Source organism: Ammospiza caudacuta, chromosome 2 (genome assembly GCF_027887145.1).
Source record: "Ammospiza caudacuta isolate bAmmCau1 chromosome 2, bAmmCau1.pri, whole genome shotgun sequence".
NCBI lineage: Eukaryota > Metazoa > Chordata > Aves > Passeriformes > Passerellidae > Ammospiza > Ammospiza caudacuta.
The window spans coordinates 67,518,619-67,534,938 of NC_080594.1; the positions used below are offsets into that span (position 1 = coordinate 67,518,619).

The window sequence follows — 16,320 nt, forward strand, 5'->3', positions numbered from 1 at the left end:
GAAACAAAACCAGGTCATCTCTATAATCTGTTTTGGTTTTTTTTAAACAATCCAGTGCTCTCTGTAATAAACGTATCCTACAAAAGATCGCTAATGTTTCTCTTCTGACATTAATATTTTATTAGTTTTTGTTGATGCCAGCATTATACTAATATTTTGACTTCTCTGTATAATTTTCAGGAGTGCATACCAGCCTGTTTAGTCTAGTGTTACCCACAATTAATTAGCTCTGCTTTGTATCTTAGCATAGCATATATCTGCTCAGAACCGAGGATTAATTTCCTTTTCACCTGCACAACTTGCAGCCGCACATGTTTTCCTGTACCCTTGCACAGCTTAAGCAGCATTTAGTACCTCTCTCTAGATATCTTCATTGCTTTAAAAAATAGGGACCTTCCAATCAGCAACTATTCCTCTGTCTCCACTTATGCTAAATACAATCTAATTTCTTCTAGACTTACTAGATATTATCCCACTTGTATAACTTTTCACATTTTAATTTTTTAAAATATTAAGAAACTTATTAGGTGCTATTAAGCCAATTCAATCAGTTAGATTCAACAACAACAACGAGGTTTTGCTAACAGAGTAAGTAATTGATCAAAGGGAATGTAATTCAATGTATTGCCATTTACATGCTTACATACAGGATGATGAATACCTCAGTGCCCACACCATTAGCCAAGCACTGTTCCTTTTTACTGAATGATTCCTCCTTGGTCTTCATTTAGTTCACAATGTAACTGTACAATTTCTTTCAATTTATGTAAATGGTATTCAAATACAGATGAGCTAGAATGCTTATACTGGTAAGCTGCAGCTGAAAACATTTAGGACACTATTTGAGTCATTTTGTTATGAGATATGACTTCAAAACATGAAGGTGAGTACTGAACAGTAAAAGTCCTGAGAAAGTACTGGTTAATAAGTAAGAAAGAGAGGTGAATGACAACACTGAAAGCCAGACTATGATTCTCTTTCTTTCTTTTTAGAATCTTCTGATGGTTTTTCTTGACCCAAGTTTGAATTTCTTTACTGTTTTTAGCAAATTGCCCTAGCAATATTACTTTCCCTCAGAATACAGCTGTGTGGGTTTTATTGCTTCACACTGTTGAGTGGAAAGGATTTGCCAGCTTGGGAAAATGCCAAAATTTGCATTTTAATAAAGATATGTCAAACAATAAACTTACTTAACATCCTGTGATGGATCTGGTGAAACTGTGTCTTGTATAGTGCATTATTACACTCACTACACTTTTCTGCAGTTGTTAGAGACAAAGCTAAAACCAAATTCATGCATTAACTTCTTTTTCAGCAATACCTGAACATTTATTACTTGGGTACCACAACTCTGTTAGAACTGCAGTGGTATGCAAAATCTCTCCCAAATTCAATACCTAGCCTAAAAAAGATAAAAATTTGGATCAAACGAAGACCTGAATTTCACCTGCATCACTCAGGGGAGGTCTTATCTACACTATAACTCCCTGAGAGGTGGTTTCAGTGTGGGAGCTGTTGATTTTTTCTCCCAGGTAGCAAGTGAGAGGACAAGAGAGAATTGCCTTAAATTGCACCAGGAGAGGTTTACATTTGACAGTAAGAAATATTTTTTCACCAAACACGTTGCCAAATATTAGAGCAGTCTGCCCAGACAACTGATTAAATCACCATCCCTCAGATATTTAAAAGACAAGTAGATGTGGCACTCAGGGACATGGCTTAGTGGTGGACTTGCAGTGCTGGGTTAACAGCTGGACCTGATGTCTTAAAGGTCTGTTCCAACCTAAATGATGCTATGATTCCATGACAAGATAAAGGTTTTCAGAAAGGCAGCTACAATTACAAAGTGGTTAGAAACCCAAAGATCTAGCAGTGACCACAAGATGAGAGGGTGCAATGTGTGGGTAACTGGTTATAGCTGATAGGACTGTTACCTTGAAGTATTACCTTTGCTGACTACATGCTTGTGAAAATACAGTACTACACCACAGTCACTCAAAAAAGAAACAGGCTTAAAAGCAAAAAAAAAAAAAAATCAACAAGTAAAAAAATCAGTCACTAATTATTCTTGAAAATATTACTCTATCAACCCTCCACATTGCTAACAATTTTATGACAACAGTGGAAATGTTCAGAAAGTGACTGAGAGATTTTTCATAATAATTTGACATAAGCAGAACCAAGCAAGTGTCTTTTGGATTCAGTACATGGAAACGGAAGCACTAAGTCACTAGACATATTACTGACTCACCAGTCTTCTGTCTGTAACTTTATTCAGCTACATGTGGTAAAACAAAAGAAAACAAAAATACCTCTCCTGTAACTAAAAAAAAAAAAAAAGAAGAAAGGATGGCTATGTTTTTTGATATCTTCTTTCAAAGACTGGCTCTGGAATTTAAAACATTGCTTATAGGAATTGTTATGTCACATGGAGCAAATATCCTCCACTGCTGCGGAGACCAACTAAAGCAAAAAAAGATATCCTACAGCTCATCAACTTTTCAAATGGAGCATGGAGGTGATGAAGAATATTTCTTTCATCTCTGCTTCCATAAGCACAAGAAATATAACAACCATACAAGATCCTGGTTTTCACTGAAGTGCAAAAGAGTAAGTCAGAATCTTTCCCCTATGAAAAAAACCCACATGGCCAGGAAACCTGCATTTGAATGCAGGAATTCAAAGTAGTGATCTTCACATTTTTCATTTTCTTGGGTTTATTTTTTAATTTTTTTTTCCATTTTTTTGCTTGCTGGCTGATAATGAAGCCAGTCGTGCAGGGATAGACCTGCTGGAGCAAAGTACTCTGCAGTCTGTCTCTGCCAACTACCAGTCATAACTGCAGCTTTAATTTGTGCCAGCTTTAAAGTACGAGCTTTCCTCAAAATTCTGAGTCCTGTTCTCCACCCTAAACAGCATTCCTTGCAAATGGCATGAAGAAAACTGCAATTACCTAGGTACAGTGTGCTTTATGATAAGAAAGTAGTGTAGAGAAGGTCGGTTGTAAATCCTTATTCAAATCCAGTCTTAATTCAGTGCTGAAATGTCACCATCTTTAAAAAAGGAACAGCATCTGGCAATGACAGATACCTAATTACCTTCATGTAATGAGACATTTTTTGTGCAAATAGTAGACGAAGTTTAGGTGCACCATAAGTTAAAATGTAAAAGCACCAAACCTTCTTTCTGCCTAATAAAAATCATGTCATTACATTTGATAGAGATACCACAAGGGTTTATTAATAGCTGGTAAATATTTTAAAATATAAAGAGTACATATAATTTTATTTTCTGGTTTTAAACTAACAAAATTTCTTGATACCCATTATTTGCCCAGGTTTTCATTGTAGTTTGTATAGCCTTTGGGGCATAGCCAACCTTTTTCTTTGGGGAATCTGATCTTGCTTAGTATTATAGATTTTCCTATAATGTTATATGAGTACTAATTAATAAGAAAATCTCTCACAAAGCTGAACTTTGTTGTGGATCTGGGGTTTTTTTTGATCATGGTCATTGCCTTAACTTTCAGATTTAATTCACTTTTGGACATTAAAAGAGTTTCTCTAACTTCACATATTAAACAGTCTTTATTTCCAGAGTCTCCATCCTGAAAAAAAAAGTCTCTTTCAAATTTTCAAATTGCAAGCACAACTTCTCAGAATAAATCATGGTAAGCAGGAAAGAGAAGACAGAGTAGTAGCCTTGAAGCCATCTTTTTTGGTACCAACAAAATATATTTTCTATTAAGTTCCAACTACTTTACAGATTTTTTTTAAGGACTTTTCTCTTTTTTTCAGTTTGTAGAACAAGAACTGCAAGCTTCCCCTCAAAGCCTCCAACAGAGATCAATAAGAAGTAGAGTCAGAATATTTTATAGACAGATGCTCTTGCAAACTTTAGCATGCCAGCTAAGCCTTAGTTGGCATGTTTTAAAATCTCCTGGAACATGAAACTGTCCTCTCTCTAAATACAGCACCTTCCAAGAGCTCTGGGGAGATGCAAGGGTATTAAAAAGATACAGGAGGTGCAAGGTTGGGGAAAGAGGAAGGGAGTGGGTGGTAGCCCTGTGAGCTGGCAAAGTCTACTGGAAAAGGACCAGCATGCCATCTGCCAACATAACTGCTTAGAGAGGGAGCTACAGTTTGCAGCTCTAGTGAGAGAACCAGACAAATATATTTACATGATCTGGTTGGTAATTAGTATGCCTGCGCAAGGTTTTCTTATAAGGTGCTGAACACACTAATGCATGGGAGTCATTCCACTTCTAGGTTCTCCAAAAGCTACTTTCTCTGTATTGTCAAGAAATATTTTTGGAAGGCTGAACTTGAAAATGAAAATAAATGTACCTTGGCTGAGTACTACATTCCTACCTAAGATAACAAGATATTACAAACAAACAACCCCTGACAAATGCAAAATTATCAAATGCTTAACCTATGTTTAATATTACAATTATTTATTAATACTGAACTGTAGTTCAATAGTTATATTGATGATTTATAACCATTTAGCAGGCCACATAACAATGCATTTGTGTGTCATGAAAGAAACACTTTTGCTAACTAAATGCAAAAGGATGATCCCTGATAATTCACATTGCTATATTCTGAGTCTAGCCTAGACAATTTCAACAATATCTCTTTAAGGAAATCTGATACAAAAGGCTGTGCCAGACAGTGTTGCTGACAGTGTTACCTCTTACTGACTTGAACCATGCAGTGTCAAAGCTGGACAACTGACCATGGCATACAGTGTTTCAAATAACATTGCAGTCATGGTCAGTATGTTAAAAAAAAAAATATTTCTAAACTGAAAGAATACCAAACCAAATAATTTATTCTTACTAAACCAAACTCTCTCTTTGCCATGAAATTATGCAAAAATGCTGTGCACTAATTAGAAGAAAAAAATAGTCATATTGTTGTCCATCTACGCGAGATTTATGTGTTGGCTTCAATCTCAGGCTACACTTCAGAATATTCACAGCTTTCATGTGATAGAAAATGTGTGACTCACTTGTTAAGTGGAGGTGGTTACAAGGATTAAACTACACTTAAATCTGGACCAGTGGGAAGGGTAATTGAAATTGTTTTAATCTTTGAGGACCTTTACAGCTTAGATCTTATCTTCTTTAGGAGGTATCCCATTATTTTTGCCAAATGTAGCAAGAGTGATCAGAAGAACTCTTGTTAATGGGATCTTGATTCACAGCCAGAAAAGCCAGGATATATAAAGACTCTACAGAGGTAACTTCAGAAAGTTTGTTCTATCATGTAAGAAGTGACAGCATGACAACAGTTTCAAAAGTATAGCCGCTTCTTTGAAACTTAGTCCAAACATTCCTCAAAAAATCACAGTCAGAAGAAATATTTAGACATGGTGCAAGACATGAATTTTTCTTACAGTCATGTGAATACAAGCTACATTTAGCTGAACAATAAAAAAGAATACACATGATGACATTTACCAGTGCGAAAATACAAAGAGACATGCAACAAATTCAAAAAAACGTCTGTGCCATCCAGTGACACAGACACTTCCACAGGCAGTGGAAGCAGGGACAGGTACCCTGGGACAATTATATGGATGTCTCCCAGTTGTGTGGGGAAGGGAATGAAAAGCAAAACTGGAGCTGAACTTGTCAAGGGATGCAAAAATAACAAGCACTTGTACAGGTATGTCAGCCAGAAAAAGAAGGTCCAAGGAAGCATTTATGCCACCAATAAACACAACTGGTATATTAGAAACTGTGGACGAGGAGAAGGCTGAGCTACTTGACAACTGTTTTGCCTTGGCCTTCCTGGTAAACTCTTTTCCTGCCATCCTGGCGACTTCTCCCTGATTCAAGTGAATGGAAAGCAGGATTGGGACTGGGAAAAGCAAAGACTCTAAGAGAAGATCAGCTTCCTGAAGAACCAGAACAGACAAAAGCCTACGGGACATGATGAGATGCATCCCAGATTCCTAAGGGAATTGACTGATGCAGTTGCCAAGCCACTCTCCCTATTAGCAATGTCATGGCATTCAGACTCAGTCACAAGTACCTGGAAAAGGGGAAAACACTACACCCACGTTTACAAAGGTTAGAAAAGGAGAACCTTGAGGACAACCAACCTGTCAGCCTGACCTTTGTGCCTGTGAAGGTGATGGAACAGATCCTCCTAGAGGAGGAGGAGGATCCTCTCCAAGGCACTCAGAGAACAGGAAGATGATTCAGGACAGCCAGCATGGCTTCACCAGGGGCAAGTCCTGCCTCACAAACCTAGTGGCCTCCTGTGATGAGTAACTAGATTACAAGGGAAAAGCTATGGATGCCCTCTGTCTGGACTTTCATAAGGCCATTGACATGGGCCCTCACAATATCTTTCTCTCTAAATTGAACAGATATGGATTCAATGGGTCTATAGGACAACTGTCTTCACAAATTACCAGCATACATCACAGAACCTTGCTTTCCTGGAGATGGCTGAACACCTCTCTGCCTGTAGGAAGTGGTGAATGAATCCCTTATATTGCTTTGCTTGCATGAGCAGCTTTTGCTTTATCTATTAAACTGTCTTCATCTCAGCTCATGAGCTTTCTCACTTTTACTCTTCTGATTCCCTTCCCTATCCCACCACAGGGAAAGTGAGGGAGTGACTGGGTGGGGCTTAGTTGCCACTGAGGTAAAAAGGTAGACAAACGCAGTAAAGAGGAAGTCCATCTTAGTTTCCAAAATGCAGGGGGTGAGAAATTAGCCCCACAGAAGAGTACAGCACATGAAACCACAAGCAATCTTCTTCCATGCTTAGACATCTGCCAGTTTCGAAGGAACTCCTTTAATTGCTTTTGGTCCAAGATCAAAGGAGAGATCAAGTAAATTGAAAAGCTGTCCTTGAACCTTAGTCTTTATCCATATGCCAAGCCCCAAACAAACGAATCAAACATATTGAGCACACCCGAAATGGAATCTAAGGATGAAGGCATGAGTGGGTCCCTGAATTCATTCATTTAATGTGGCAGGTGTGGCCAAAAACAAACAGAAGGACAGGAAGGGTACTATTTTTTGTGGGACCTAAATGGAGATAAGCTGATTTAATCTAAGCTTCCAGGTGTCTGATGATGAGTGATTAATTCACTACCTATCCCTACATTGAAGGGTTAAATGTAATGTGGGTTTTTTCTCTGATACCACTTATGTAGCTCATATAATTTTCTACAGATTTTGTTCTTCATGAGAGGGCAGGTTGATAGATATGTTGTAAATTCATTCTGTACAACTGAGGTAGAAGTTTAAATCTCAAACATGAAAGCTTGCATGAAAATTGGTCATTAATTCTCTTTGTTCAAAATTACAGATTTTCACCCAAAAGTTTTACTCTCCTAAGTCATCTTCACTCATATATCCACAAAAAACAAAATTAAAAAAAAAATCTACACTTAGAAATTATGAGAAAAAAGAGACACTTCTGAGAAAAGCTTTCCACTCTATGGATACTCATGCATAGGCTTGAAAACCTAATATTATTATTTTTTAATCTTCTGGTGGAGTTAAAAATGAAATAAAAATCAATCTTAGTGCTCTACTCCAGAATGAGATTTGACCTTGCAATTCATCTGTTCCTACTGTGCTTATGAGTTACGTCTGTCCATCTTTCTTCAGGCATAATTTGACATTTCACTAAATCATGACAAAGCTTCTATGGATTTCATGCTAGCATTCTGGGGTTCAGTATCTTGTTTCAGAGAGCCTAGCCAGCAGTCCACCTTCCAACATGTTTTGCCAGCATTTGTTAGCCTAACATCACTAATGTTTGCAATGCAGAATTCACGTCATGTGGGGTGCTGAGCTTTATTTCACAATAAACTAATTTATACTTTCCTCACAGAAGCAAAGACAACAGCACCTTTGTGGATTATGCAGTGTAACCTGCATAAGTAGAATAAGGAAGGAGCTGGTTCTGGTTCCAAGGGAGTGGATTGTGAAGTATTAAAAATACTTGCAGAATAAGAGCTGTGCACCCTAAGTCTCATCAAACAAGATGTGAAAAATTGCCATTGACCTCATGGAATTTGCATATAATCTGCAACTAGTGATTTCAGGACTTCTGAATGTTGCAGTTGTAGCATAAAAATTTGAGTCAGGATCATGCATTTTGGAATTTTCAATCAATTCTAGCTCTCAATGCAGCCACTACAAGAGCAGTATAAAACAATCTTTATAGTTATTATTTTTTATCTTGTCAAATTTCTTTCAAGATCACTGTACTTATTACATAAGAACTAAATGTCTGGAGTGGAGTGTATGCACTGCAGAGATCTCACACTCTTTAATAATAATAAAAATATATGTGTTTCTCATATTTTCATTTTGTTCAAAAGCTTCCTATGTTTCCACGTTTCCACATATTTAAGTAGCATTACAAAGAAATCTGCAATCTGACAAATGAGAATTTTGTTTCTAAATATGCTTTAGATCATTGTAAAGACCCATAAATTACATTGCGTGCATTCAGAAATTGAACACCTAAATTCTGCAACATGGAGCTTCCTGGAAGGGAATTCCCAACTGCCTGGTGGGACAGGCAGAATGGAAACCTTGACATGAAGGAAAAGAACTATGGCTGCTCAATGGGACACACCCAGCAGATGTATCTTCTTCTCCTAGACTTGATCATATTATCAATCTAGACATAAATATCTGTGAAAATACCACTTAAAATTTAATTTCTCCTTTAATTTCTGAGAAAAACATATTTTGCATATTTTGCTTTTGCTTTCTTTTCCTTTTCTTTTTTAAATGTGTGTTTGAATTTTTGCCCTGTATTCTATACCTATGTTTCAAATCTGCTCTTGGTTTATCATCTTTGCACAAACTGTAATAGAACTGAAATCAGAAAAAAAAAAAGTTCTCACACACTGAGCACCAGATTGACTTAGAATATTCCACTGAGTCATGATTCCTTACATTTGAACTCTCTCTCTTTTCCTACATCCCAAATCTTGTGCTCCCTGCCATGTAGAAATGACACTAGCTTCAAGGAAAGCCACTAAGTGTCTGTAATGTCAGATTATTTTCCAGTACAACTTCACTGAATAAATACAGTATGCTCAAACTGTTAATTCTTCACATGCAAACTAAAAAGATGCACACAATGATCATGCTCCTCCCCAGACAAGCCCCTGGTCTGTCCCAACAGAGTGCTGCAAAAGCTGTGTGCGAGCCCCCCTGCTGCAGGCTGGCTCTTCATCTGTCCACCTCCAGGCAACAAAGGCTTTGGATGCTGCTTCACACTGTACTCAGCACTGTCAACACGTGATACACATTCCTAAAATCCACCCACTGGATGATGTGTCATCTCATGGAGATCATTCACAGGGTCACTCGCCCTTTGTGTCTAAACACATTTGGATACCACAGGTTTGACAGCAGAATGTGTAGTTCAGCCCCTGTGCATTTGCATTGACAGACTATTAGAAATATTAACTTTAACTGAAAAAGCTTAGGAACTTACAGACTCTGCCACATTGAACCTATAAACTAATTTGGGGGTTTTGCCCTGGAATTGACATCTACAACTCAGATGATAACCTGTTTAAACATCAGTCTGTGTCTGGGAATTTGCTCTCCCACAATGTCTATTTTTAGGTGTACTTACAACCTTAGACAAAAGACAAATTCTCATTCTAAATACTTACTATTTTGATAAATATAATTAATTCTACTGTCATAAAAAAGTAGAAAATGAAAGAAGATAACAGGATGATTTAAACAAAGAAATTTCCCTAGCTAGCTGAAAAAGACACCCCAAAGGAAATTGAGGAAAGAAATCCCATCTCAATTTGGGATTTATTATGTTAATGAGGGGAAAAAAAGTCTAAACCCAAAAAACAAATTTAAAACTCAAAGAAACACTTCTTGCTGATACTGTACTTGCTTTCAGTTGTTAACTTCTTTAGCAACAATATGGAAAAGACATGGACAGATGTAATCACAGACAACGATGAATAATTTTAATATTAATCTCATTAACTTAATCTCTTGGGATTTCCTTAGTTAGCCTTGGCATAATTTTTGAAACAGTAGGTCACTAGCAATTTATAGGCCACTATTTGAAAATCCTTTTCTGGCCTTATGTTCTGGAATTAATATTGGGGTAGTATTTAAAGTACAGTTAGAGATAGCAAAATGATATAATTTACTCCTCTGGACTTTTTATTAAACTCCGTCTTTACAGTGACTAATGGCATGTCAAAGAAATCTTTGTTTGTCTAACAAGTGCCCAGCAAAAGAGTAGGTTTAGGTCAAAACTGTAAGATTTCAGTTTCTGGTTCCCATTTTACATTGGAAATATTCTAAATATGCTGGGAGGGCTTAAATGGTTTCTCTCTATGGACATTACTTGTGCCACTAAAGTCAGAACCAATTCTGTATTGACTTAATTCAGAGTAAGATCAAACACCTACTCTTCTTTCAGACCTACTTTAAGCAGGACAGATTCAGCCAACTGGAATAAAATAAAAGCATGATGCAAAGCGGTTCCCCAAAAGAGCTTTCAATGTTAGCCATACCCACAATGGAACAGAACTATCAAAAGCTGATTGCTTTTCCCACTTCCTAACCCATGGCTGCAATGAGCGACCTCACCCAAGAAGAGAAGGACCTAAGCAGGCACTCATTACTCTCACCTTCTCTCTGCATCATGGTCTCTATTTTCTTTCCCCTCTAGTCTTGGTTTTCTGTCACTGCAATACAATTAAAATCTGTTCTGTTACCCACTGTTTACAGTGCCTGATTTTCAGTACCATAGACATCTGGAGGCTGGATTTACATGGTAAAATGCTTATAGGTACTATAAGGATCGCAGAAAATATTTGTTTTTTATCAAGTCTTTTGACTTCTTGAGACACTTCATTTACTTTGCTAACTGACCTCTGCATACTACCTATTACACAAGTAATAATATATATTATAATAGCTCACACATGTGGCTATATGTAAATAACATTATAGCTGAGAGCTGTCTTTATTTAGTTTTGTTAAGGAAACATCCCAGCTGGACTGTTCACAAGGCACTGCTTCAGTCACATGCCCACCATTCACTGACCCTGCTGGGACCAAAGCCCTTTTCAGCTACAGTGACTCAACAGGTCTCTCTTTTAACTCCCCACACACCCCACTCACACAGCCAGACCAGGTTTCCTAGCCAGTTTGGTGCCAGGTTTCTCACAGCAGAGTCTCAGATGTCTCAGTCCATAAAGCCATTTATTCATGGCGGAGAAACACAGAAACTGCCTGAGCTGGTGTCTCCCAGGAGGGGCCTGGAACAAAGGAATCACTGGGCTTTTATCCCCTCACTGATCAAACCTGACAGAGTATGGAGTCTTTGGTGCCTGCTGTGTCACTGAGTGTCCGGTCACGTGGCTGTCTCTCCATGTCCCTGTGCCTTCATCGTGCAAAGGGTGGTCAGTTCGTGGCCTCTTGCCTTGGGCTCCCACCCAGACCTCAGTCTGCAGCTCCACCCCAAGCTATCTGGACTCAATGCGTTCCTCAGCAGTTTTTGTGATTTATGTGTTTATTTAGATTCTATACATGCATTTAAATGTGTATTTATGAGTTTAAATCCATTACTAAGATAGGGGAAGGAAATGCACATAATGTTATTTTATCTGTCCTAATTTTCTTGCTATCATTCAGTTTAATGGCCATATTAGTTCATCAAAAACATTTTGAATATTTCAAAACACAAAAAGGGTAAAGAAATTTTGTGGAAAACATGAACTGACCCACAATAATTTTGTGTGCAGTGAGTATGAATAATATATTTCTGTATGTATCCTTATCCTTTTGTGTTATATAAATTCTTCTTTGGCTTTTTACCTTCAACCAATGCTATGATTTAATCAATAGCCTGGTTTAAATCATCAGCAGTGAAGGGCATCAGAGCAACAGGCATAGCAGCTGGAACATTGTCAGAAATTGTGTTCAAAAACCTATTTCTGCTGTATATTTTCTTTCATTTGATATTTCTGTCACTGTAAAATTGCAGTATAAGGTAACAAGCAATGCTCTGTTCAGCACACAAATTCTCTCCTACCAGTATCAAAGCTTGATAGGATAGTGCCATGTGATATGGCAAAAGGTTGGAGAATGAGGAATAAGTAAAACAGAAAAACTAGACCTAGATGTCAGTTTGGCATGCAATCAAAGCTGTCAACTTCTAACCACTGCAGCTGCCTAGGCTTTGGTTAGCTTCTCATTGATTTCCCCAAATAGGATTTCATCTAAAGCACCAAATTAAAAACTGAGGCTGAGAGACGGTTCTATAAATTGAAAAGTGTACAAATGAATTGCTAGCCAATACATTTGGCAGCTTTTATTTTTCTAAAGCCTGTGATTCTGAACCTAACAGAAGTTGGTAGAGGTCAGGTCGGGTTTTGGGAAGAGAAGAAACAGAGAGAGCATGAAAAAAAAATGCAATAATTTCTTTTACTATATGTTAAGGAATTATTTAGTGAGGGAAGGGAAGTTATTAGTAGATACATTGTTTATGACAATGGAAGGGTTTAGTAAAAAATAAAGCACAGCAAAGATCATCTAAGTAGAAAACAAAGCAAAACAAACAAAAAGAATAAAAAACCCAAATCAACAACCCTCTCTTGTAATAAATCCTTGTGATCTGCAATACATTGCAAAACTGAAAAACATGCAGTAACAGCCATTTCACTTTGTGCTATTTCCTGATTGCGACATTCACGTACTCAGGCACATATACCAAATACTCTAAAAGAAGGTCCAGGATGTGAGGGTTTACAGTGCTGCAATATATTAGAAATATGACAGCTCAAAACAGCACTGTATTAAACCCAGAAAATTGATTTCAAAGACTCAGCAATGTTGAAACATTTCAGAATAAAATGCTTTCCATTTCTTTCCTACAAAGATCAGTGACTGCTTATCCACTTTATTCCCATCCATGAAACCTCATTAATCCTAAACCAGAAACAATTAATCTGATACATATTGCATGGGGGAAAAAAAAAAAAAAAGAAACCTCTTTCTTTTTCATATTTTCAGTCCTCAGAGGCTGCAAAAATCACTACAAATGCTTTATCCCTCTCTGCTCAAATCAGGTAGATAATCACAAATGAGGAAATATTTTTAAGGTCTTAAGTAATGTCAATGTATCTCACTCTGATGGCAGGAAGAGTAACAAAGGTTTTACCCAGAATGGACTAAATTCCTACTGATGAGAAGAATCACTAGCATCTACTTGGCCAAATTCCAGTTTAGTCACACAGAGTGGGTAAAACACAGAAGCATTATGAAGGCCAATGGCAAATGTCTGCTGACTTTAATCAGGATAAAGTTATCCTTATCTGTGCTACTTCAATCATTGACAAAGACAGTGCTGAGTTACATTTTCTGTATCACCTCTTGTTGTCGTTATATTGCAAAGGTTCCATATTGTTATCTCCTTATTGCAAGAGTTTCACACCTCCTTGATGGTTCTTGTAGGCATCTCCTCTAAGCACTGACTCTTCCTTCTTCTCACAGTTCCCAACTGACTCCAGTTCCCCTTAACCAACCACCCCACTCTTTTGTAGCACTCTTCTTCTCATTGGCTACAGGTGTGCCCTGTTAAAGTCAGGCCTGTTCCTGATGTTTAATAATTGTCTCAGCTGCAACTCCTTAGGGGTAAGATTACTTTCTATACTACCTTTATTTTCTTATATTCTATCCCCCTACAACCTCTGTTTATCCTCACAAAACACTCCTGCTAGTCTATACTGACATTTTATGTTCTGTTCAATTTCTGCATTTGAAAACATATGGAATTCTGCCCTCAGTGACAACCATGTGGGCTGTTCTTTACAAGTCTTGCTGAGGACCATGGCACAAAAAAGATGGACAAAAACAATAGGCATACATACACCACTTCAGCCTCTGTGAGCAGTCTTTTCCCAAGCTTCTTTAACAAATTCTTGGATATGATTTGAAAAAAAAACAACAGCAACTAAACACCCAAACCAAACCAAAAAGAACCCAAATTAAAATAGAACCAACAAGCCAAAACAAATAGCACAAAAAACCCCAAACAAAACAAAATCACTATGCACTTGGAGGCTGTGTTGCAACTCTAGGCTCAGATACTCAAAGTATCCACATTGTAGGTATTTAAACCCCAGTTTCAGGCAGTGATTGAATGCTTCAATCCATTGCCTAATCACAGGCTGTGCTCTCATTTAATACAGTATAAAGCAGGTTGCATGGTTTTTAATACAGTCAATATTTAGAAGAATTTAAGAGAAAACATCTCAGGTGAACATCAACAGAAAAAAAATTCTGGCACAAAATCTTCAATTGAAGGAAATGTTCCTTCCTCCCCCCCACTAAAAGGTTAAAATTCTTATCGTGAATCACATTTGTAGTCTATTTTTATCCTACTTCACCTTTGCATTTAACATTAGGTCATAAAATCTTTGAGTTCTGGAACATAATGTTCTTTTTAATTCTCTCCTCCTCCAAGGAAAAATGCAACTGAAAAAATTTCCTTCAGCATGGAAAGTAATTTTACTTTATTAGGCATGGGACAGGTGAAGAAAACTTGTGAAGAACTGTTCTCATGAATACTTCCTCATCTCTCTCACCTACAGTATAATTATTGGTTTAAGAAACAAAGTAGCATAAAGAATGATATAAACCCAGGAATGTCCAAGAGACTTCTCATACCAATATACTATAAAAAATACTCACTTAAACAACCTCTGTTGCACCCCACTTACAAGAAAAGACAGACATCTTAGTCTTATAAAATAATAGATATATCTTCCTTAAAATATTCAAATACATAAAAATTATTTTTCTTTTTCCCCCACCAAGAAAAATAGCTTTTAAAGAAAATAAATCTGTGGGAGTATGCAAAAATGTTTTTTTTTAATGTCAGAATTTAGTACTACATGTCAAATGTGTTTAGAATACTATATGTTGATGATTATTTTAAATGTAACCATAGTTCTAGAAGAAAAGAATACTGAATCTGTTTAACTACTGTGTTTTGAATCCCTATTCAGGACCAGCCTTTCCAAAACATTTCAGCACATTCTTTACAAAGAATAATAAATCATCACCATCAAATTGGCCAGGCATATGCATGACTGTTTTCTGTCTCTCATTTCAATGATGTTCAAAAAGCCAAAAACACATTGTACCATTTGAAAAATCAGATTGAAAGATAATACTGCCAGTAAGTCATGTAGGAGATGAAAAGCTGAAGGCAATATACCAAATCAAAAAGATAATTATTCAGTACTTTAGGAAGTTTCTTACATTCTCTTCTTTCTACTGCTGTGCACAAATGCAGAACAATATACATAAAGTGTCTGTTCTATTCATGAACTTTCATACAGTTTTTAAGGATGGATAGACACAAAATATGTGCATAGATATTCTGTATGTATGCATACATTAAATATATATGTCAAGTATTTCTATGTCTTTATGTGTTTAATAAAGTATGCCAAGACTCAGCCTACAAAAGAGGCTTGAAGAGAAGCTTTCCAATCTAGTGAAAAGCATTTCAAACATCTAGAGATTGTGAGCAAGTGACCTGAGACTTAGAGGAAGGGCAGGAGAAAGTGAAAACATGTCACACACGAGGATAACTCTCAGGGATCATGGTTGGTTAACGCAGTGCAGCTCAGGGGCTCACCTCAGGTGCCTGTACACAAACACTCGTGGAGCTGAAAACAATCACAGGGAGCCCATACAGGCTCCACAGGACACGTGGGGAGGAGAGGTTGCACTCTATGGACACGGAGAGTTTGAATTCATGGAGATTTGCACTGGAGCACGTGATTAACTGGCAGAGCTGACGGATCAAGATCAGGCTGGGTGCAGCGATGAGTGTCTGCTAAAGACTGATTGATCAAGAAGAGGAAATGAAACCTTCTTAATAAAACTTGGGGAACCCCTCACAATCACAAGGGTGGTTCTCAAAAGAGACAAGAGACTCTCAGCCTCTTCTGAAAGGGCAAGATGGTGGAGCACTAAAATTCGAAGAGACTTCTGGCCACCATCAAGAATTGGCTTTATTTAAAAGAAGTGTACTGGTGGCTGATAAACTGACTGGACTACATACAGTTTAAACTATTACCAAGAAAAAAAAAATTACAAACATAGACTTTAAAAAAGTAGATTCAAACTTGTAAGGGATCTGCTTGGTGGGATCTAATGGGACTGCCCTGGAGGGTATAGATGCTCAGGAGAGCTGACTGATCACCAGTGACAACTTCTTCAAAGCACAGGAAAAGCCCAGTGTGAGGCCCAGGAAATCTAAC

General features: G+C 37.4%; 1 protein-coding gene across 3 annotated transcripts in view; it reads right to left on the bottom strand.

Moving 5' to 3' along the window:
• The window catches only part of PCDH9 (protocadherin 9), a 670,370-nt gene that overhangs the window by 352,780 nt on the left and 301,270 nt on the right, over positions 1 to 16,320 (bottom strand). The gene's annotated exons all lie outside the window — the stretch shown is intronic.